This window comes from Ceratotherium simum, chromosome 5, assembly GCF_057802395.1.
Source record: "Ceratotherium simum simum isolate JZ-2026a chromosome 5, ASM5780239v1, whole genome shotgun sequence".
In the NCBI taxonomy this organism is placed as follows: Eukaryota; Metazoa; Chordata; class Mammalia; order Perissodactyla; family Rhinocerotidae; genus Ceratotherium; species Ceratotherium simum.
In genome coordinates, this window is record NC_141904.1 from 37,898,882 (window position 1) to 37,920,694 (window position 21,813).

General features: G+C 40.3%; 1 long non-coding RNA gene across 3 annotated transcripts in view; it reads left to right on the top strand.

The window, feature by feature from the left end:
- Positions 1-21,813, top strand: part of LOC147917006 (uncharacterized) — a 185,921-nt gene that overhangs the window by 130,046 nt on the left and 34,062 nt on the right. The window lies entirely within an intron of this gene.

A 21,813-nucleotide genomic window follows, 5' to 3' on the forward strand; every position in this document is an offset into this window, starting at 1 on the left:
CAGGTGGGGACAACTTGTCTCTGCTTCAGAAGGCCTGGGGCCTGTGTTGGGATGGCTTGAGGGGCTGGGGCTGGCCCGGCATCCCTCTCTGCATAAAGTCTCAGGGCCTATCTATGTGGTCTCTCCACGTGCTCTCTCCATCATGGCAGCTCAGCGTTCCAAGAGTGAACGTTCCAGGAGACAGAAAGTAGAAGCTGCCAGTCTATTAAAGCCAAAGCCTGGAAGCTGGCACAACTGTACTTCTGCTGTGTTCTGTTGATCAAAGCAGTTTTAGATTCAAGGGATGGAGACAGACCCCACCTCTCAATGGAGTGTCCCTCTTTTGTGGCTCTCTGTAACCGCCATTTCATAGTGTTGTTGAAGATTAAATAAGATAATGAACGTGAAGGACTTAGCATACCACCTAGAACATCCTAAGAGCTCAATAAATGGTAGCTATTGTCATTATTCAAGGCAGTATCAGAATTATGAGAGAGAGATGAGGGATTGAATAAAGGTCATATGAGTCAATGACCACGAGGCCGTTGGTGATCTTATAGAGACAGAGACAGAGATCTCATAGAGACTCTTTGTTTTCACAGCTGTGGTGGCGGTGGGGCGGCCAGTGTGCAGCAGGTAAGGAGCAAGTGGGTGGTGATGCCAGGAAGGCAGCACTCAGGCTTGAGAAGGTCAACTGTGGAAGGACAGAGAGAATTGTAGAGCAGCTGTGGGTGGGCAGGGGGAGGGTGGCAAGGCCGTCCAGAGGATTGTTCTCCCAGTGGGATGGCTCAGGTGAGGGGGTGGCGCATAGTAGTTGGGAGACATGCCTGTGTGAAGGACACAGAGAAGAAGAGAAAGGTATTTGGAGGAGGAAGGGAGGTGAGGCACAGGGACTGGGAGAAAGTGTGTGGGTATGTGTGCATTTTAAAGGCCAAATTTATTCTAGGCAAGCTATTTATTTAAGATTTGCATGCAAATGAAGACAACGGGGATATAAGCTCCTTAGAGGAGGAGCTTTGAGAGAGAGAGGGGTTTACAGGCCTCATTTCAGGCCGGTAGACATGCAGCTGCCCATGCCAGGCTAAGGGCAAAGCTTGAGCTGTGTGGGGGCCTGGATGGGTGCGGAGGGAAGTGTTAAGCCTTTGGTATCAGCGGTTGGGGACGTCACCTGTTCACTTAAGCACAGAGAGTCGCACACAATCAGGGTAATATGAAGCCAAGGCCATATCAAGGGCAGTTTTGGAGGCCCTGAGGACTAAAATGTTTATGGTTCTTCCTTTACCCCTATGTAATTTATTAAAAAGAAAAAATTAAATTATAAAATCAGTGTTAAGGAGTCAATCAAGTTTCCACGATGCCTTGATGCTTCTTTTGAAGCAGAAATTGTCAAAGTTTTCAAAAATGAAGTTTTCGTGCCCTTGCTTTGTAGAGCCTTAAGTCTGGGCCTGTCTGGCCTGGAGGGTATCCTGGCCCGTGTGCCAGGCCTGCTGTCCCCAACGCTAGCCCTGGTAGAAGCTGCTGGCCCTGAAATGCCTCGCTTGTAGACTCAGCTTTTTGGGTGTGGATTCCTCCCAACTCCTCAACCCTCTTGGCCAGACCTGGGTCTTTCCCAGCTGTCTGTTGTCCTGTTTGAATATCCGTGAGGATTTTTCCCTGGGAATTTCCTTTGTTTCCGACATGGGCTTCACCAGGGCGGGAAGTCATTGGTTTGTTTGTTTCTTGCTGTATCTCAAGAGCCTAGACTAGAGGCTGGTAAATAGTTGGCACTTGAGCATTTGTTGCATGAATGTAAGAATGAAGGGACATCATAGGGGGACAGGTGCACAGGGGATTACCGAGAGCAGACCCTGGGCATTTTACAAATCTGTCAATGGCTCTGAGGAGCAAGAGTGAAGTAGTTCTGATCATCAATGGCCAATTCCTTAAAAAATGATTTCCATGTCCCAGGGAGGAAACATGGGGGAAAGCAAGGGTTAGTTCCATGGATCCTGGGTCGGTTTTTTCTTTCTCTACGAAAACTGAGAAGTTTATATTTATATTTGAAATGCAGAGTGAAACTGTGTACGGCCCTTTAAAAAAGTAGAATGCATTTACTTATGCACAGGCCATATGGGACTTGAGAGTGGGTGTTCATGGTACCAAAATAAACTCCCTGGGTTTGCAGCCATGAGCAGTAAGTCTGGAGCAAAGTTTCTCGTTCACCTTAGAAAACTTGAATTTATTTTAGAAGATTTAAAATAGAGTGGGCTTTTCCCATTATAAAACCAGTGCAGGCCTATTATAGAAAATTGAGAGAACACAGAAAAGGCAAAGTCTTGTTAAGTGAACTTTACAGAGCATAGGTAGGGTGCTGGTTGATGGCTGCAATAGTGACCCTAGAGACAGCAAGAAACTAGAGCCTTGGGGACATTTCTAGGCCAACCTTGAGAGGTGAGCTGTGGCGGGACCACCTCTATCTTCTGAAAGCTGCAGGTCCTATCTTGGGTTTGGGCTGGGGTCTATGTCATCAGCTGGTAACTGCACCTCCACAATATGGTATCTGAGTTTCTGTGATCCCAAAAAGAAGAGTTGGTCTCTCCTTGGGGGAAAAAAGTAGACTGGTGTTCTGCAAAGATCAGTATTTTCTCTAGCAACAGGAGCTTCCAGAGGGTGTACAGGGACTACAGGGAGGACAGGGAAGCCATAATCAAACCTGAAGGCCAACAGGACTTATTATTTCATCCAACTACTCATTAGAGGGTTCCTATTCCTTAGCCAGCCCTGTGCTAGGGATAGAGAGGTGAGTGAATAGGTGTGATGCCTGCCCTCACAGACCTTACAATTTTGTTTATATCAGCTTAGTGTACATGTGTCCTCATACTTGACTGTGAGAATGTGGGCCGGTGATCATAGGACGGCAGGAAAGGCTGTGGTTCCACCGTCTAGTCCTACCCAGCTCTATCTTTTGGGGAGGACTTCACCTTCACTGACCCACTCCAGAATCCTTGGAGTTTTTCTTAGTTGTCCTCTATTTACTTTGCCTCAGAGGTAGATGTTCTGGGGTTTGAAGGAAGCAGCATGAAGTCTTTGTGGAGATGGGTGATGGATGCAGGCACAGCCATCTTTCCCTGCTAGTGGTGAGGCAGGTGGGGAAAGCTGGGTCCCAGCAACATGGTGGGTGAGGTTCAGCCCGGCAGCCTGCGCCTGCCCGCCGTGGGACTCTTTGTATCTCCTGAGTGATTCTCTCAGGCAATCAGCATCCTCATTGTACCTCCTCTTTTCCTCTCGCAAAACTTGAATCAGGAACCTTCCTGAACTTACACAAAAGGGGCTAGTGACAGCTTAAGCTAGTCTTATCCATGGGATTTACTTCACAAGAAAGATCCAAGCCTTGAGTCAAGGGAAAAAACACCCATGCTGGCTTCTCAGACAGTGGTTAGCAGAGGAATTTTTTGGACTATGTTGTTTGTAGGAGAACCCTGGATACAAAAATGTGGAGGCCTGTGGGACAAATACTGTTCACAACATACATATTGCCTCAAAAATTCAGCCCTAAAGAGGCATTTCAAGAATCTCCTGAGCTCCTTGCTCCCTTCACGGCACACAGCACCACAGCTATAACTGTGACTAACACAACTCCCTAGCTAGGCTTTCCTTAAACAGCTCTCGCTTCAAAGATTCTGTTTCATCATCCACGGAAACCATGAAAATATTTTAGAAGCTCTACCATTTTGGCATCTAAATCCTACCTTATTCATTGTCTCATACCTAGAAGTAATCAAAAACCATTTCGCCCATTTATGTTCTAAAGAATTTTGAGAAATGCGGCTACTGGATTTCTCAGAATATAGCACTGTGTGGCAGTGCTCTGCTCACCAGATAAGGAAGGGCCGTTTGCTGTGAGTCAAAAGTCTTGGTTGTTCAGAGCAGCTCCAACTTCAAATATTCTGTCCCAACAGTCAAACCCATAGGTTCTGAATTTTGGTTTTGAAAATATATCTCCATCGCTGGGAGGCAGTTAGTTTTTTTGTGGGGACAAGGTCATCATTCTTGTTTCAGGCTCCCCAGGGGAAATTAGAGGCAGTACCACTTCCATTCCAGAAATTGCTGTGAGATTTTACACAGGAAAAGTGAGACTTTCCCTTTTCATTTATTAGTTTTTCTTCTATAGTTACTGCTCTTTTTGTCTGAAGACAGATGCTTTGGTGAGACTGAAATGCAGCAGTGGGTTCAATTCGGGCATTGACTTAGGAAAGGAAATGAGACTCAGGTACCAGCTGAGTTTGAATCAAATCCTAGGGTTGTTTCTTTGGGGAGGAAGATCTCTCCCTTGGTCATCATGTCAGTTCTCACTTTGGTGTGGGTTCACTCATTGTGGTGGTGGCCTGTGGAGGCATTGGAGCTAACCTTAATCAATCAGTAGATCCATTCCTGAACTCGACGTACTCCATTTTGGATGCCATTTTGGAAATTCTATGAATCTGTCAGGACTTCGAATATTATCCGTATCTTGTTTTGTTTTTTGTCCTTGCAAATTTATTATATAAATATTTTTACAATAAAAGATTAAGAAATAATGTAAAATATTTTTAAAAATAAAGAAATAAAAACAATAATACAATTATTGTCACCAAACATTATCATAATTTTTATATATATTCTTCTAGTCATATTTATGTGTGTGGGTTTTTGGTAGCTTTTAAAAGACAGGTGTATCCCTATAGTAAATGCAATTTTCATTATAACCTTTTTACTTAACATTATAACATAATTAGTAATTAATGTTTGTTGTTGACTATTCTTGATTACTCGTCATTATGTGACTTTACTTACTTCAGTGTTCCTCTATTGAGGGTCATTCAAGTTGTTTCCAGGGTATCATTATTATAAAGAACCTGAAGTGAATTTTGTGACCATTTTATGACATTTAGGATGATTTTTTAAAGGATATATTCCTAGAGCTAAAAATGTGATATTCTATCGGTTATAGGTGCTTTATTCATGCTTTCAACACTTTTTAAAAAGTCTGTGTTTAACTATTTGTAATTCCTGCTTAAAAAGTTGTTTTTAGACTAAGAATCACTATCACATAGAACTCCATGACCAAATATGTCAAGACCTTGATTGTCCATTCATCCTTGTGTTGGAAAAATTCCTTCTGAGAACAACCCTTTCTTGGCCAGGTGGCTCTTCTCCTGGGAATCTCCAAGCCCTCCTGTGTGTCAGCTGATGTCAATACACAGGGCTCTGTCTAAACAGACAGCATTTGCTCTCCAGCTGTTTTGCAGAGAATATAGTCAAAAATTCTGCTGCCCAACTCTTGTCAAAAGTCTGGTGTGGAAAATAACATTCAGAGGATTACTGAAAGGATATTGTTATGGACTCAATGTTTGTGTCCCTCCAAAATTCTTAGGCTGAAGCTGTAACTCCCAATGTGATGGTATTCGGAGATGGGGCATTACGGAGGTAATTACAATTAGATGAGGTTGTGGGAGCTGAGTCCCCATGATGGGTTTAGTGCCCTTATAAGAAGAGGAAGAGATACCTGAGCCCTCTGTCTCTGCCATGTGAGGATGCAGTGAGAAGGCAGCCATCTGCAAGCCAGGAAGAAGATCCTCATCAAGAATCAAATCTGCTGGCACTTTGATCTCAGACTTTCTAGCCTCCAGAACTGTGAGAAATAAATGTGTGTTGTTCAAGCCACCCAGTCTATGGTATTTTGTTATAGCAACCTGAGCTGACTAAGACAGATAGGCAGGCCTTCTACTCCTTAAGCCTTCTCTTTTTATTCTCAGATCTAGCTGGGCCATCAGGGCTTAGACCAACTTGTTCTGGGCCCTTTAAAATGACTTTTTCTGAATTGTGTTTGGGATGTTGCTCTCAGCCTCCTGGGAAGGGGGAATGTTCTAGGAACTAGCAGGACAGGAGTGTGTTCTCATGCCTTCCCTAGTTCTCCTATGCCACCTTACACAGGGCCCTTCATGAGGCGCCTCTTCTCAGGCCACAGTCCCAGGAGCAGTTTCACTTCTTCTCAGCCACCATATTTTTTTTTTTTTTTTTTTTTTTTGGTGAGGAAGGTTGGCACTGAGCTAATGTCTGTTCCCAATCTTCCTCTTTTTGCTGAGGAAGATTGGCTCTGAGCTAACGTCTGTGCCCATCTTCCTCTATTTTGTATGAGGGACGTCACCACAGCATGGCTTGATGAGTGGTGTGTTGGTCTGTGCCTGGGGTTTGAACCTGCAAACCCCAGGCTGCCAAAGCGGAGCGTGCAAACTCAACCACTACGCCACCAGGCTGGCCCCACCATCTTGTTTTTTGTTGATTATGCACAATGTTGCTGAACTAGCTAGAATTCCTACCAAAGCCAAATTATCAGTTCATCCTTAGCAATGGTATGGAACCTAAGCAGTCTGGATTACCCAATAGTCAGTTCAAATTCATGATGAGGTGCCCCCAACTTTTATTGCTTTACTTTTTCATCTTAAATATACCCATGGAGAATTTTACTAGCAGGAAATCTAGAAAAAAAGCTATTTTAATGCCGACATATGTTTTGTGTTTGGTCTAGTCTTGCTTTTGTTTGAATTGCCTACATGGAGATGGGAGCCTCTAAAGGCCTTAATCTGGCCTGACCTTATGGCTGCTCTTTTGGACTCATTTTACCCCTGCATTTATATTGTCTTTATTTTGCTGCACATTATTTATGTAATTTGATTTGCTGAATAATTACCACTTTTGTTAAGCCACCTCCAGTAATTTTGGGAATTAGATAAATATAAGCCTATCCCATAGATAAAAATGAAATTTATTGGGTCAAAAAATGTGAATATTTTTGAGGAAGTTTATACATACCGCCAATTACCTTTCCTTTTCCTGATTACTTCCCAGGGCTGTCATCTGGTTTTTCTTGGACTTTAGGCTGGTACTAATGTGAGTAGCCATTAGTGAGCTGGTACTAATGGGTCTAGAAGGACTTTAGCAATGAAATAAATGGGTTAGTGTTCACTTGATTGGAAGACTCAGTGAATGCAAGATCAATTTTTTTTTTTTTGGGTGAGGAAGATTCACTCTGAGCTAACATCCATTGCCAATCTTCCCTTTTTTTGCTTGAGGAAGATTAGCCCTGAGCTAACATCTGTGCCAGCCTTCCTCTGTTTTGTATGTGGGTCACCACCACAGCATGGCTGACAAGTGGTGTAGGTCGGCCCCCGGGATCTTACCCACGAACCGAGACCGCTGAAGTGAAGCGCTCTGAACTTACCTACTATGCCACAGGGCCAGCCCCAAGATCAATTTTTTTATCCACCTACCTCTCCTCTCTGTTGCAGGTTGGGTCCTCTGGTAAGCAGGGCCTGAGACTGACTTAGCGTGCAGGAGGCTTTTTAGGAAGTGCTCTTGGGAACCACACCCGTGAAAGGGAAGGGAAGGAGACAGGACTGGGCAAAGGGAGAAGCTAGTCTCTGATGCAGTCTCAATGAAGTTCTCAGAATGATTCCACAGGGAGCTCTGAAGCTGGAATGGCCCTTCAGAGTCATCCAAGTTTGGGTGAAAAGGCCCAGGAGGACCAGTCAACGGAGCTAGCTGCTCGAGAAGCAGGTGTGACCTTGGGCAAGGCAATTGCCACAGGGGGCTGACAGCTGAGGATGGTCTGTCAGGAGCACCCCAAGCAGGCAGGGGGATGTGTTCATTAGTCCTACAGGGGGGATCCAGACAGTGTATCACATCACCTAGCACACTCTCGTTGACAATGGAAGCCTTTAGGCATCACCTGATTTGGGGCATTGCTAAGCCTGTGGGTGTTTCTTTTTGAGAGAATTTAGCCTGCATTTGTGAATATTTTCCCTTTCGTCGGCACTTGGTACCACTGCCACCTGCGATTTAGGAAACCCACATCGTGGTTAGCCTTCTAATTTTATAATTACCTTTCCAGAATAATAACCCCATCCAGGTGTTTTGTAACACAAAACAGCAAGGGAAATTAATTTCAATTAGAAGGGGAAAAATACAAATTGAAGTGGAGTTGTGGAAAGAAAAAAGCCCAACATGCGCTTCTTTGAGTGTACTTCATTTAGGTAATTAAATCCCTGCAATGCGACGCAAGCATTGGCAGTGGTGCCCTTTAAAGACTGACATTTAAAAAATACATGACTCTGTGCAATGTGGAGCTGTTCTGGCTGCCCAACATCTGGAAATGAAAGGGGTGGAGAGAGAGGAAAGCAAGGCGAGAGCTTCAAGGGAGGCAATAGAGACACAAAGAAGGGTTCTTCTTTTGTGTTTTCACACTTAAATTTTTCTTGGCATAAGAACATGAGCCTTGTAAAAATGATTCTGAGTTAGTTTCCAGCATTTTGAAGGGGTATTGAGGGAACTGAAGGCAAATGGGGACCTATGGGCTTTTATTGAAGAATAAAATGCAAGGATTCTTCTTGTCCTCTCCTCCCTCCCTTGAATGAGGAAATCATGGATTTTGTTTTCTTTGGCTGGCTTGGCAGAGTTTCAGAGGAGATGGCTTACCGTTGCACATAAGGAGCCCGTTTCTTGGGGAGCTGGCAAAGCTGGCAGGCAGCAAGAGAGACAAGCTCATAAAGGAAAGGGAGCAGGGAAGAGGGACCTTCTCCCATTTCTCAGTTAAGACTCACGTCACCCAGAAGCAGCTGGTCCCCAGGCTCCTGGAAAGGGCAGTGTAGTGTGCGCGGCATTCCGAAGGCTTTGGTGCCCGCTTAATACTCCAAATGAGTTGACCCATTTGTGGATTCGAGTGCTCAGAAAGCTCAACACGGCCAGGGCCTGTTGGAGATGTTCTTTTAAACAGTTAAGTCTCCGAGATGCTGCCACACTCTGTCCGAAACTGTTACACAGCCTCTTCCCCTGAGAGAATTTTTCTGACTTTCTGGTTCTGGTCTGAGACAGGAAACTGAAAACTGTCAGATTTTTTTCTTCTGGATCTACCCCAAATGTTCCATTATAATGTTAGTTCACCCATAATGAAAGGTGAGCTGACTTGGGGAAAGTGGCATTAAGGGTACAAAGAACTTGGCTTCTCAAATTCTCCGTGGTTCACGTGGACAGCTGGAGAGCGGTTGGCTCTGGAAAGACAGAGGTGTTGAAATTATGCAGGAGAAGAGCCCCTTTAGCTGCAGTTTTTTGGGCTTACTTGAGCTTCCTCATGTTTTTGAAAGGGACAGGAAGCCCAATTTTGTATCTGTATAGATTCCTACATTTTTCATGCTTTTTTTTATTACTTATGAGTTTAAGATCATAGATTCACCTTTTTGGAGCTTTTTACACTCCTGCACGCTGATCTGTGTAGTGAGGGCACTGGGTACCTTCAGTGTTATTAGCACACTTTAACTCCTCTTCACTTTGAAAACAGGACCCATCACAAACTTGATTTAACACAGATCAAATTAAATGCTCGGTGTACTCATTTTAAAGAGAGCACACTTCCACTTCTCCAGGAACCAGTCCACACGGTGAATATCTTTTTCTCAAATTCTGGACTGTATTCAATCTGTCATTCTCTAGGTAGAGAGAGCATAAGAAACTTTTGGGCTGTGTTTACATTACCTGCAATTTTTGTGGCCCCTTCTTGCCTTAATACCCATAGGTACATGAGAAAGGCTGAAGTCTATTTCTCTAAGTAGTCAAAATATCCATCATAGTCAGTCACAATTTAATCTAATTTAAAGACTTAGGCTCTTAGGTGTTTAGCCCAACTTTTTTGTTTTAAATAAACTGTGATTAATTAAACTGACTTTATCTTAAAATCTGGACTAGTACTTCCTTTCATGCATCACCTTGCATTTTCATCTTAATTCATTTATCACAAATACTTTTGAGTGTTTATTATTTACTGGGACCAGTGTATGTCTTGAACTTGCCATACATTTGAGACTTCAGACTCATATGACATCCAATAGTCTTAGAACCTCTACAGCTGCTAGTTATGAATTCCCAGGAGCAGGCTTTTGAATAAAGGTGGTTTTCATGCTCATCTGAGAATTTTCTAGCATTTTCCTAGCCCAATGTTGGGTGGCACAAGGGAGGAGCTGCTGTTTGAATGTTTCTCCTCACTTCCTGGTTATATTGTTCAAGTTATTGCATAAAGACCAAAGACATTTCTCCTATCAGCAACACTCTGCTGCCACTTGCTTTACAATTCCATATATATTCTTCCTAATAAACGGTCTTTGAAAAGCGGGACACCGAGTTTTGGAACAGCAAAGTTTGCTGAGTTGAGTTAATCTAACTAACTTGATAGATGAGCAAACTGCTGCCCAGAGAGGTTAAGAAAACTGCGGAAGATCGCACAGTGGCAAATACAGACTTCCTGATCTCCCAGCCTTGTGTTTGGTGTGGTTTGTACCCTTCTTCCTCAGGACTAATTTTATAAAACCTTCTAAAAACAACAACTTACCAGAATTTTTTCTATTTTATTAGTTACTCTTACTTTATCGTTTTCTCCTTTCTTTGTATCTTTTTGAGTTCTTTTTGTATCTTTAGTTGAACCATGAAGCTCATTAATTTTTTTTTTTTTTTTGTGAGGAAGATCAGCCCTGAGTTAACATCTGATGCCAATCCTCCTCTTTTTGCTGAGGAAGATTGGCCCTGGGCTAACATCCGTGCCCATCTTCCTCACTTTATATGGGACGCCGCCACAGCATGGCTCTGCAAGCAGTGTGTTGGTGCGCGTCGGGGATCTGAACCGGCAAACCTTGGTCCCCAGCAGCGGAGTGCGTGCACTTAATCGCTTGCGCCACTTGGCCGGCCCCGAGGCTCATTAACTTTTAAACTCTCTCATTTCTAATATACACATTTAAGAATATAAAATTCTCATTTACGTACTACTTTAACTACTTTCTGTAACTTTCGATATGTAGTATTTTTGTCATTTTTTCTAAAGATTTTATTATGTACGTCATTATCTGCCCTTTGACCCTTGACATAGTTAAAAGCGTGTTTTAAAATTTCCAAATCTATGGGTTATTGGGATTATCCTTTTGTTATTGATTTCTAATTTAATTATGCTGCAGTCAGAGATCATGTCCTCTATGCTTTTCATTCTCTGGGATTTATAGCGAACTGTTTTGCAACCTTTTATGTGATCTATTTTTATAAATGTTTCATGCTGCTTGAAAAGAATATGTATTTTCTAATTGTTGGGAATGGCATTTTATATAAAGCCATTAGATCAAGTATTTTAATTGTGTTCTATATCTTCACTAATTTTTTATTTGCTTAATTAGATACTCAGACGTGCACATTAAAATTCCTATTATGATTGTAGATTTGCTAATTTTTCTTTGCAATTCTGTTAATGTGTGCTTTATGTATTTCGAAGCTGTCCTGTTAGGAAAAAAATGCAGGTTTTAGACACTGGAGCCAGACTGCCTGGGTTTGAATCATGGCTGTGCCATTTACTGGTTCTGGACCTTGGGAAAGTCATTTATTTCCTGTAATTCAGTATTCTCATCTGTGAAATGGACCATGCCCTGGGGGTCATTGTGAAGATTAAATGAATTAATACATATGAAGAGCACTTACAAGAGTGTCTGGCACCATAGTAAGTGCTCTGTAAGTGTGGGTTATTATTCTTACTGGTGAATTCCCCTTCTATCCCTGTATAATAACTATATATCTATCTCTACATAGATATAGATATCTATCTCTATATCTGTATTTTTTTGTTTCGTGTTCCTTTTCTGATATTCATGTTGCTATACCAGCTTTTTTTTCCCTCTTAGTTGGAAAGATATGCCCAGCATATCTTTTTCCATCCATGTACTTCTAACACTTATACGTCATTACGTTTCAAGTGAGTCTTTGGTAAATAGCATATGGCCAGATTTATAAATATTCAATCTGAGAATTTCTGTTTTTCTTTAAATTAATACATTTAATCCAATTAATTTATATGGTTATGAATATGTTTGACATTATATCTACCTCTTATTTTATGTTTTCTATTTACCATGCTTTTTCTCTGCTTTTTTCTTTCGTACTTAGATTAATAAAATATTCTTTATTGCCCTTTTTAGCTTCAACTGTTTTTGAAATTTATTCATTCTATTTCTATTGTTTTATTTGTTACATTTTATTTATTTATTTATTTTTTCAGTTTGCATATTTTTTTTTTTGTTTGTTTATTGCAGTAACACTGGTTTATAACATTGTAAAAATTTCAGGTGTACATCATTGTACTTCTATTTCTGCATAGATTACATCATGTTCACCACCAAAATACTAATTACAACCCATCACCACACATATGTACCGAATTATCCCTTTCACCCTCCTCCCTCCCCCCTTCACCTCTGGTAACCACCAATCCAATCTCTGTCCCTATGTGTTTGTTTATTGTTGTTATTATCTACTACTTAATGAAGGAAATCATACGGTATTTGACCTTCTCCCTCTGACTTATTTCACTTTGCATTATACCCTCAATGTCCATCCACGTTGTCACAAATGGCTGGATTTCATCGTTTCTTATGGCTGAGTAGTATTCCATTGTGTATATATACCACATCTTCTTTATCCATTCGTCCCTTGATGGGCACTTAGGTTGCTTCCGAGTCTTGGCTATTGTGAATAACGCTGCAATGAACACAGGGGTGCATGTACCTTTGCAAATTGGTGTTTTCAAGTTCTTTGGATAAATACCCAGCAGTGGAATAGCTGGATCATATGGTAGTTCTATCCTTGCTTTTTTGAGGAATCTCCATACTGTTTTCCATAGTGGCTGCACCAGTTTGCATTCCCACCAGCAGTGTATGAGAGTTCCCTTCTCTCCACATCCTCTCCAACACATGTTGTTTCCTGTCTTGTTAATTATAGCCATTCTGACGGGTGTGAGGTGGTATCTCATTGTAGTTTTGATTTGCATTTCCCTGATAGTTAGTGATTTTGAACATCTTTTCATGTGTCTGTTGGCCATCTGTATATCTTCTTTGGAGAAATGTCTGTTCAGGTCTTTTGCCCATTTTTTAATTGGGTTGGTAGTTTTTTTGTTGTTGAGATGCATGAGTTCTTTATATATTTTGGAGATTAAGCCCTTATCAGATGTATGGTTTGCAAATATCTTCTCCAAATTGTTAGGTTGTCTTTTCGTTTTGTTGATGGTTTCCTTTGCTGTGCAGAAGCTTTTTAGTTTGATGTAGTCCCATTTGTTTATTTTTTCTATTGTTTCTCTTGCCCGGTCAGACGTGTTTGAAAAGATGTTGCTAAGACCGATGTCGAAGAGCGTACTGCCTATGTTGTGTTCTAGAAGTTTCACAGTTTCAGGTCTTACATTCAAGTCTTTAATCCATTTGGAGTTAATAATTTGTGATGCAAATTCAAATAATGAAATACCTTATTTTGGCTATCAGATTGAAAAAATTTAAAAACAATTATAATGTCAAGTGTTGTTTAAGATGTGGGGATATGAGCACTGTTAAACACTGTTGATGTCAGGTGTGAGTAATTTTTGGAAGGACAACTGGGTAATATGAATGAGAAGATTTAAGAAATGTAAAGTATTCTTTGGCATTATCACTTCTAGGAATTTTTATTAATGACCTAATTAAGTATGTATATAAAGATTTATATATAAAGATGAAACATTGTTAATAATGACTAGTAACTGAAACAAGTTAAATGTCTACATGAGGAAAGTATGGTATATCCATACAATGAAATATAATAATTAATTAAAACAATAACACAGAAAAATTTTCACTAGAATTTAAAAATGTTTAGTATATATTATTAATTAAAAACAGATGGCAAAGTAAGAGATACAGTAGAATCCATATTCATCTTTATTTATTTGTATTTATATGCTCTTAAATAAATCTAGAGAGGCAAACACCAATATGTTAACTTGGTATTGGCAGGGTGGGTGATTCTTACTTCTTTCTGGCTGTTTAAAAAACCTGGACTTCATATATTGTTTGTATAATTAAATGAAGTTAATTATTATAGTATATCCCTACAATGAAATTTTTTGTGGCTATTAAAAGCTGTGATTCTGAAGAATATTTGATAATATGTGTAATGCTTAGAAAATAGTACAGACATAAAATAAAGTAGGATACAAAACAGTATATTTTCTATATAATGGAGTATATGAAAATGCATATATACATATGAAATGAAATAATAAATATATGACTATTATTTGTTTAGTCATTATTAACATTAATATCAATAATGGTTATTGCTAACGGTAGGTATATTGGTGGCTTCTCTTTCTTCAATTTTGAACAATATCCATACATATTTTTATTTTTGTTTATTTTTTTCTTAGTTCTTTTTTTTTTTTTGAGGAAGATTGGCCCTGAGCCAACATCTGTTGCCAATCTTCCTCCTTTTTTCCTTTTTTCTCCCCAAAACCCCAGTAGATAGTTGTATGTCGTAGTTGTACATCCTTCTAGTTGCTCTATGTGGGACGCTGCCTCAGCATGGCTTGATGAGTGGTGTGTAGGTCCACGCCCAGGATCTGAACTGGCGAACCCTGGGCCGCTGAAGCGGAGCACACGAACTTAACTGCTACACCACTGGGCTGGCCCCCATGCATGCTTTTATTGATCAAAAATCTATTCAACTACAGGTTTTTTTTTTTTTTTTTTGGTGAGGAAGATTGGCCCTAAGCTACCATCTGTTGCCAATCTTCCTCTTTTTGCCTGAGGAAGATGGTCCCTCAGCTAATGTCTGTGCCAATCCTCCTCCACTTTATATGTGGGACACCACCACAGCATGGCTTAACGAGTAGTGAGTAGGTCCATGCCTGGGATGCAAACTGGTGAACCCCGGGCCACCGAAGTGGAGCCCGGGAACTCAATCATTATACCACCGGATGGCCCCTCAACTACAGTTTTACTCCAAGAGAGGTGGGAAAGAGGCCTGTGGGAGAGGTGGGGGCCTGTGTGGAGAGGCCAGTAGTCTCGTGACAGCAGCAGAGGAGGCCGGTGGTGGGGCCCATGGGCCTGCCTGGGTTGTCTCCCTGGCCAACCTCTTCGTTTCTGGAAGTCCTATAAGCTTAAAGGGTTAAAGCTTTTTACAATTTCCATCTGCAAATGAATGAGATTAGTCTTCTTAGAGGGAATTTGAAATGAGAGTTGCAATGGCATCTGAAAAGCGTAAAAAGTTAGTTTTCTTAAATGACCGTGTAAATCCGTCTTACCCCAAATGTTTAGGGAAGCTGTGAGAGAGGTAGAAAATTGGATGAAGTGGCCCAGGGCATTCTTACCCTGGGGTTTGTTTAGATTTGCCCTAGTGGGCCCAGGGGAGCCAGGAGGCCTCTAAGCAGAACATAGGAATTTAAGTAAAATGTGCATCTAGATTGTGTAGTCAACCTCTGTTCTTTTGAGCTGGCAGCTTTCCTGAGATCTGAGGAGACTTCGGAGAGCTTCAGCTGACATACGTGCTCCATGAAGAGGTCAAGAGGAAGATTTGGTAGAGCATCTGCAAGAGCCACTGAGGAAGGCTCTCTACTCATCAGTCCAGTTAATTTATTAACCCTAGTGGCTCTCTACCCATAGCAGTGGTTAATTCACCTGGTGGCTGTGCAGTGGAGTGAGTAACTAGTTCAGAGGGCTGTGAGCAGGGCCCATCTTGGTCAACACTCTGAACCATGAGACACTTGTTAAAAAGTTGAATTTTCTAACTTGCAAGCATTTATAATAGCTGATAGAGAACTACCAGGCTTCCTTTAATGATTACAGGGGACTCATTTGACATGAGTACATTTACTCTTTGAATTCAAAGGGATGTTCTTAATCTGCTTACAAATGAGTGTGTTCTTAAACATTTGCTTGGCAGTTTTGTGTTTTAGAACATTCTTCAGAAATTATCAAAAATCACAGAAGAGAAAATTTCTCTACCATAGTTGAATTATCATAGTTGTAGATGAATGCTACGAAGAGGCTGGTAGGCTTGCGAGGAAATCAGCAGAGAGCTGCCCTCTACATGGGGACCCGGGTGAGTGTGCAGATCTCTGGCGGGAGTAGTTCTCTGCAGGGATGCTGTGGAAGTGGATAGAGTGGTGCCGGGCCTGGGCAGGGCACAGTGGAGAGGCTGTCAGTAAAGAGAAGCTGACTGGAGACTGCGGCCGGCCACTGTAGCTCTTGGGGAACTCTTGCAGTGGGCTGGCCTGAACTTTGTTCTGGACCTACAGTTCTGGTCACAAAACTTCTAACACATATGGTTAGAATATATTCTCTTCTTTAATAACACACATTATGAAGAAAGTTGAAGTCTTTCTATTCTAGGCAACAGAAAGCATAAGAAATACTATTTGTAAACTGAAGAGAATTTACTGAGTATCTTTGAAGTTCTCATTTGTATTTTCCCCACACTGAAACTGTGTCTTAGACAAAATCATGTTGGTTATGCAGAATTAAGAAGTGAGTACACCCACATGTTTGGCACACATGGGGTTTCTATTTCACAATCTGTTTAATCTTTTTGCATATTCCAAGGGAGGCTCACTGTAGGAGTATGTGTGTCTCTTCGACTTGCAGTCAAGTTATAAAAGAAATCTAGGTCTAGAGTTTGAAAGCACAGGAATAAAAATACTCGAATAAAACCAGGGTAACAAACTCACAAAGAAAGAAAGTGTTGGCTTCATTTTCATTTTCTTACAGAGTTTGTAGAGTTCCTAAGACCCAGCTCAAAGCATTCTCCATCTTACACTGAAGACTAAAGAGACCCTCAAAGATTAAAAAATTTTACTTGGAAAATCTTAGTGGACTATGGGGTCACTTAATGGGAAGGAAAAGTAGGGAATTACCAAATTCTTTGAAGACATTCTCTCTCTCTCATCCATTCACTCATTTATTTATTTTACTTATTTTATTCTCTCTAATCCCAATTTTCTAATTCTATTCCCTCTCCATAAACAACCAATCTAAGATTTTACAGTATGTCCTTTGGTTTGCTGCTGAGCTCTCTACTCCTTGTCTTGTTGTTTTATGTGCTTGTATTTTAAATTTATGTAAATGGTATTTTGGAATAAATCTTATCGTGTCCCTTACTTTTGTCCCTAAGCTCATTTTTGAAAGATCCCTCTAGGGGCCAGCCCGGTGGCGTAGCGGTTAAGCTCAGTGTGCATCTTAAAGGAAGTGGATTTTGTTCGATTCCCAGTACTCTTCTTTTTCTGGTTTGCTAAGAGACTTATTTTCCCATGAATAGTTGCTGAACTTTATCAGACTCTTTTCCTGCATCAACTGAGACAAATGTATATTATTCTTTCCCTTCTAGTCTATTAAGGAGATCAGTTACATTGCTGGTTTTTCTAATGTTGAACCATCCTGTTAAGCCTCAGATAAACCCTACTTGAGCTTAATGTAATATATATATATATATATTTTTTTTTTTTGTGAGGAAGATCAGCCCTGAGCTAACATCCGTGCTAATCCTCCTTTTTTAGCTGAGGAAGACCGGCTCTGAGCTAACATCTATTACCAGTCCTCCTCCTTTTTTTCTTCCCCAAAGCCCCAGTAGATAGTTGTATGTCATAGCTGCACATCCTTCTAGTTGCTGTATGTCGGACGCGACCTCAGCACGGCTGGAGAAGCGGTGCGTTGGTGCGCGCCCAGGATCCGAACCCGGGCCACCAGTAGTGGAGCGTGCGCACTTAACCACTAAGCCACGGGGCCGGCCCGATGTAATATTTTTAAAAACCAAGGGTGTTTTTAGAGCCTCAGTTCCTACATCATTTTTTTGGTAAAGCCTTTCTAGTCTACCTCTTTTTGCTCCCTGACTTTCCATCCTCTGCCTTCTCGGAGCCCTTTGGTATATTACTGCTACAGAACTGACAGTGATCTTGCTTGTTGCTATTCCTCTCCTCACCATACCATTAGATGGGGAAATATCTCATGTTTCATTTTTTAAAATAGTTTTTTAAAGGTATAATTTATATGCCATAGAAGTTACCTGTTATAAGTTTACAATTCATGCTTTTTAGTAAATGTAGCGTTTGTACAACCATCAACACAGACCAATTTTAGAACATTTTCACCCTAAAACATTCCCTTCTGTCAGTTTGCAGTCAATTCCTCCTTCCGCTTCCCATCTCAGATTACCTCTTTATCTGGTGTGTTTGTCTCTGGTAATTTGTCTTTTCTGGACGTTTCATATAAATGGAAACATATAATATGTTGTCTTTTGAGTTGGTGTTCTTTCACTGAGCATTATGATATCGAGGTTTATCCATGTTCTAGGATGAATCAGTAGTTTGGTTCTTTTTATTTCTGAATATGATTCCTTTGTATGGACATATCACAATTTGTTTATTCATTTAATAGTTGGTGGATATTCGGAATGCTTTCAGTTTTTTTAGCTGTTGTGAATAATGCTATTATGAACACCTGTGTACAAGTCTTTGCGTGGACGTATGTTTTCATTTCTCTTGGGTAGATTCCTAGGAGTGGAATTGCTGAGCCATTTGGTAAGTTTATGTTTAACATTTTAGGAAACTTCCAAACTGATTTTCAAATTGACCATACCATTTCACATCTCCACCAGCAATGTGTGAGGGTTCTAATCTCTCTACATCCTCACTAACAATTGGTACCATTTGGGGGTTTTTTTGATTGTAGAAATTCTAGTAGGTGGGTAGTGATATTCAATTGTGGTTTTAATTTTCATTTCGCTAATGAGTAAAAATGTTGAATATCTTTTCTTGGGATTATTAGTCATTTGCATATCTTTCAGGAAGTGTATTCAAATCTTTTCCCAATTTTTTTTTTTTTTTGTGAGGAAGATCAGCCCTGAGCTAATGTCCTATGCCAATCCTCCTCTTTTTTTGCAGAGGAAGATTGGCCCTGGGCTAACATCCGTGCCCATCTTCCTCTACTTTATACGGGACACCGCCACAGTATGGCTTGACAAGCGGCGCGTTGGTACATGCCTGGGATCCGAACCTGTGAACCCCGGGCTGAAGCAGAGCGTGCACACACAACTGCTACACCACCGGGCCAGCCCCTTTTCTCAATTTTTAAGTTGTGGTGTTTGTCTTCTTGTAATTGAGCTTTAAGTGTTCTGTATATATGTGGATATGTGCTTTGTAAATATTTTCTCTCAGTCTGTAGCTTGTCTTTTCATTCACTTAGCGGTATCTTTTGAAGTTAAAAAGTTTTTAATTTTAATAAAGTCTAATTTATTATTTTTTTCTTTTATGAGAGTGCATTTGGTGTCATGTCCAACAACTCATTGCCTAACTGAAGGTCATGAAGATTTCTCCTAATTTTTTGAGTGTCTTGGATCTGTAGGTTAATATTTTTAATTAAATTTGGGAAGTTTTGGGCCATTATTTTATCAAAATTTTTTTCTGCTCATTTCTCTCTCTTTTCTTGTCCTTTTTTCCCCCCAATTTTATTGAGATTCTCCCTTTTCTTCTTAAGGAACTCCTGTCACACTATGCTAGTGTGCTTGATGTTGTCCGCTGGATCTTTGAGGCTCTGTTAATTTTTCTTCAATCTTTATTCTCCCTTTTCTTCAGATTGAATAATTTCTGTTGTTTTCACTTTAAGTTTATTGATTCTTTCTTCTTCCATCTTATATCTGCTATTTACCCTTCTAGTGAATTTTTACTTTAGTTATTGTACTTTTTACCTCCAGAATTTTTATTTGCTTCTTTTTATATTTTCTATCTATTTATTGAGGTTCGTTATTTTTAGATTGTTGTTGTCATATTTTTCTTTAATTCTTTAAACATAATTTCCTTTCATTTTTTGAATATTCTTGTAATAACTACTTCACAATGTTTCTCAGCTAAATCCAACCTCTAAGGACACTCAGAGATAGTTTCTACTGTCTGCTTTTTTCCCTGAATGAGTCACGCTTTTCTATTTCTTTTTATGTCTCATAATTTTTTGTTGAAAACTTGAAGTTTTAGATAATATATTGTAGCAAATCTGGATTCTTAATTTTTCCCTGTGAGGTTTTTGTTATTTTGTAACTTTCCTATGAAATCTGTCTCCCTTGTAGTATGTGGCTGCTCATGTCTTTGCTCACTTAAAAAAAAAAAAAAAAAAATATATATATATATATTCTTGTTTTTATTTTTAAGCCTGGTTTCCTGGGGTTTGTCCTTGTGTCTACCTAGCTTAGTGGCCAGCCAATAATTCTTCAGAGGTCGTATTTATACCCCTTTAGCCAGTAAGGCTCCCACCCAATGCTGATGGATCTGTGTTTTGTTTTGAGAACGCATCCAAAGTTAAGGCAGTTTGAAGTCTGCCCCGGCTTTCACTTTTCATAGGGCTGTCTCTGGTCCCTGCTGCACATGTATGCCAACCCAGGTCAGCCCAAAATATGTGGAAAGATTATCAGGTGCCTTTATGAGTGTCTCATTTCTTTTATTTCCCTATTAAATATCTGGCTAAGTTCTCTAGTTCGCTGTTTGCCCCATACAGGACCACTGCCTCAGACTGTTGTAATGCCAGACGTTCCTCACTTGCTTGTCACTGAGATTGCTACTTATCATTCACTAAGTACCAGATTTTCAGCTTTAGTTCCAAATCAAGTCATCCCTTTCTGGCAGCGAATATTCTGTTGGTAATACACAGCCTGCTTCACCTGTTAGAACTACTGTGCTAAGCTAACTGATCTGAGAGGTGACAGGAAGGTTGATGGGATCAGCCCCAGGCAAATATGTTGCAGATTCCCACTGTTCTTATCCGAAGTCAGTAGTCTGTTCTGAATAAATCTTCTCAGTTTGTTGTATGCCTTTGGTTGATGGCCAAGGTCCTGAGATAGCTGTTTTGGTAATATTGTCCAGTATTTTAGTTGCTTTCAGGGAGAAGATTGGTGACCTCTTCCATCTGTCATGCCAGACAGAACCTCAATCGTTGTTATGTCTCTAGAAACTATTTTCCTATCTGTTACACAAACGGTTCTCAATCTATGGTAATCGATCTCTGATATTTAAAATGTGATTTGCCTTAAAGGTCAATTCCAGGCAAACTTCTTAGGTTGAGAGTTTGCCTTTAGAGAAAAAATAGCAGTTGAACCTCTCAACCAAACTCTACTAAACCAATTCATGATATTAACTGATGTAATTGTATAATTTAATTAAATATTATGTAAGCCAATGAACATTGAGTACGAAAAGAGAGCTGTTTCTATGAAAACAAAATTGCATGCTTTGAAAATTCTCAATAAAGGCGAGTTGCTAAAAAATTGCTGTTGGATTAGGTGTGGGTGAGGCAACTATAACTTATTGCAGAGAAATATAAAAGTATGGAAGGATTTTGCACTCAGATTACCTCATAATTGTCCTTAAATTTTCACTTTGCTTTAACAAAATGGAAACTGGAAATTGTAGATGATGGTTATGAATGTAGCCTTTAAAGGAAGATGATGGAAAACTTTTATGAATGTTCTAATATTTGAAGAAAACATCTTGGCCCTACATAAAAAGTTAGCAGAAAAAAGCACGTTTATATTTTAAGTTACAATAAACTATTTAGGGTATTATGTATCACTGTTATTTTTTTATGATTCCCTGATTTAGCTAAGTTTTTGATTAAATAAATTATTACCAATCCCAATCAGAAAAGCGGGTTCTCTACTCTTCCATAGCTCCAGGGACATAGGGAGGTCTTGATTAGGGTTGCTGCTGGCTGCCTGCCTGGGAGGCTCCTGCAGACTCTGAAGTTGGCCTCTTGAGTTAGCGTAGGGCTCACCCTTCCATCTTCCACTCCATAGAAGAGGGAAAGAAATATAGATTTGGGTGGGGACCATGGGTAGTCTGGAGCCATTGTACCATGTCAGAGAATCTTCAGAGAGATGAGCAAACAGCTTCAAGCTCTTTCACCTGGTTGGCAACTCTTGTTGATTCTGTGTTGATGATGCTGTGAGAGGAGTCTG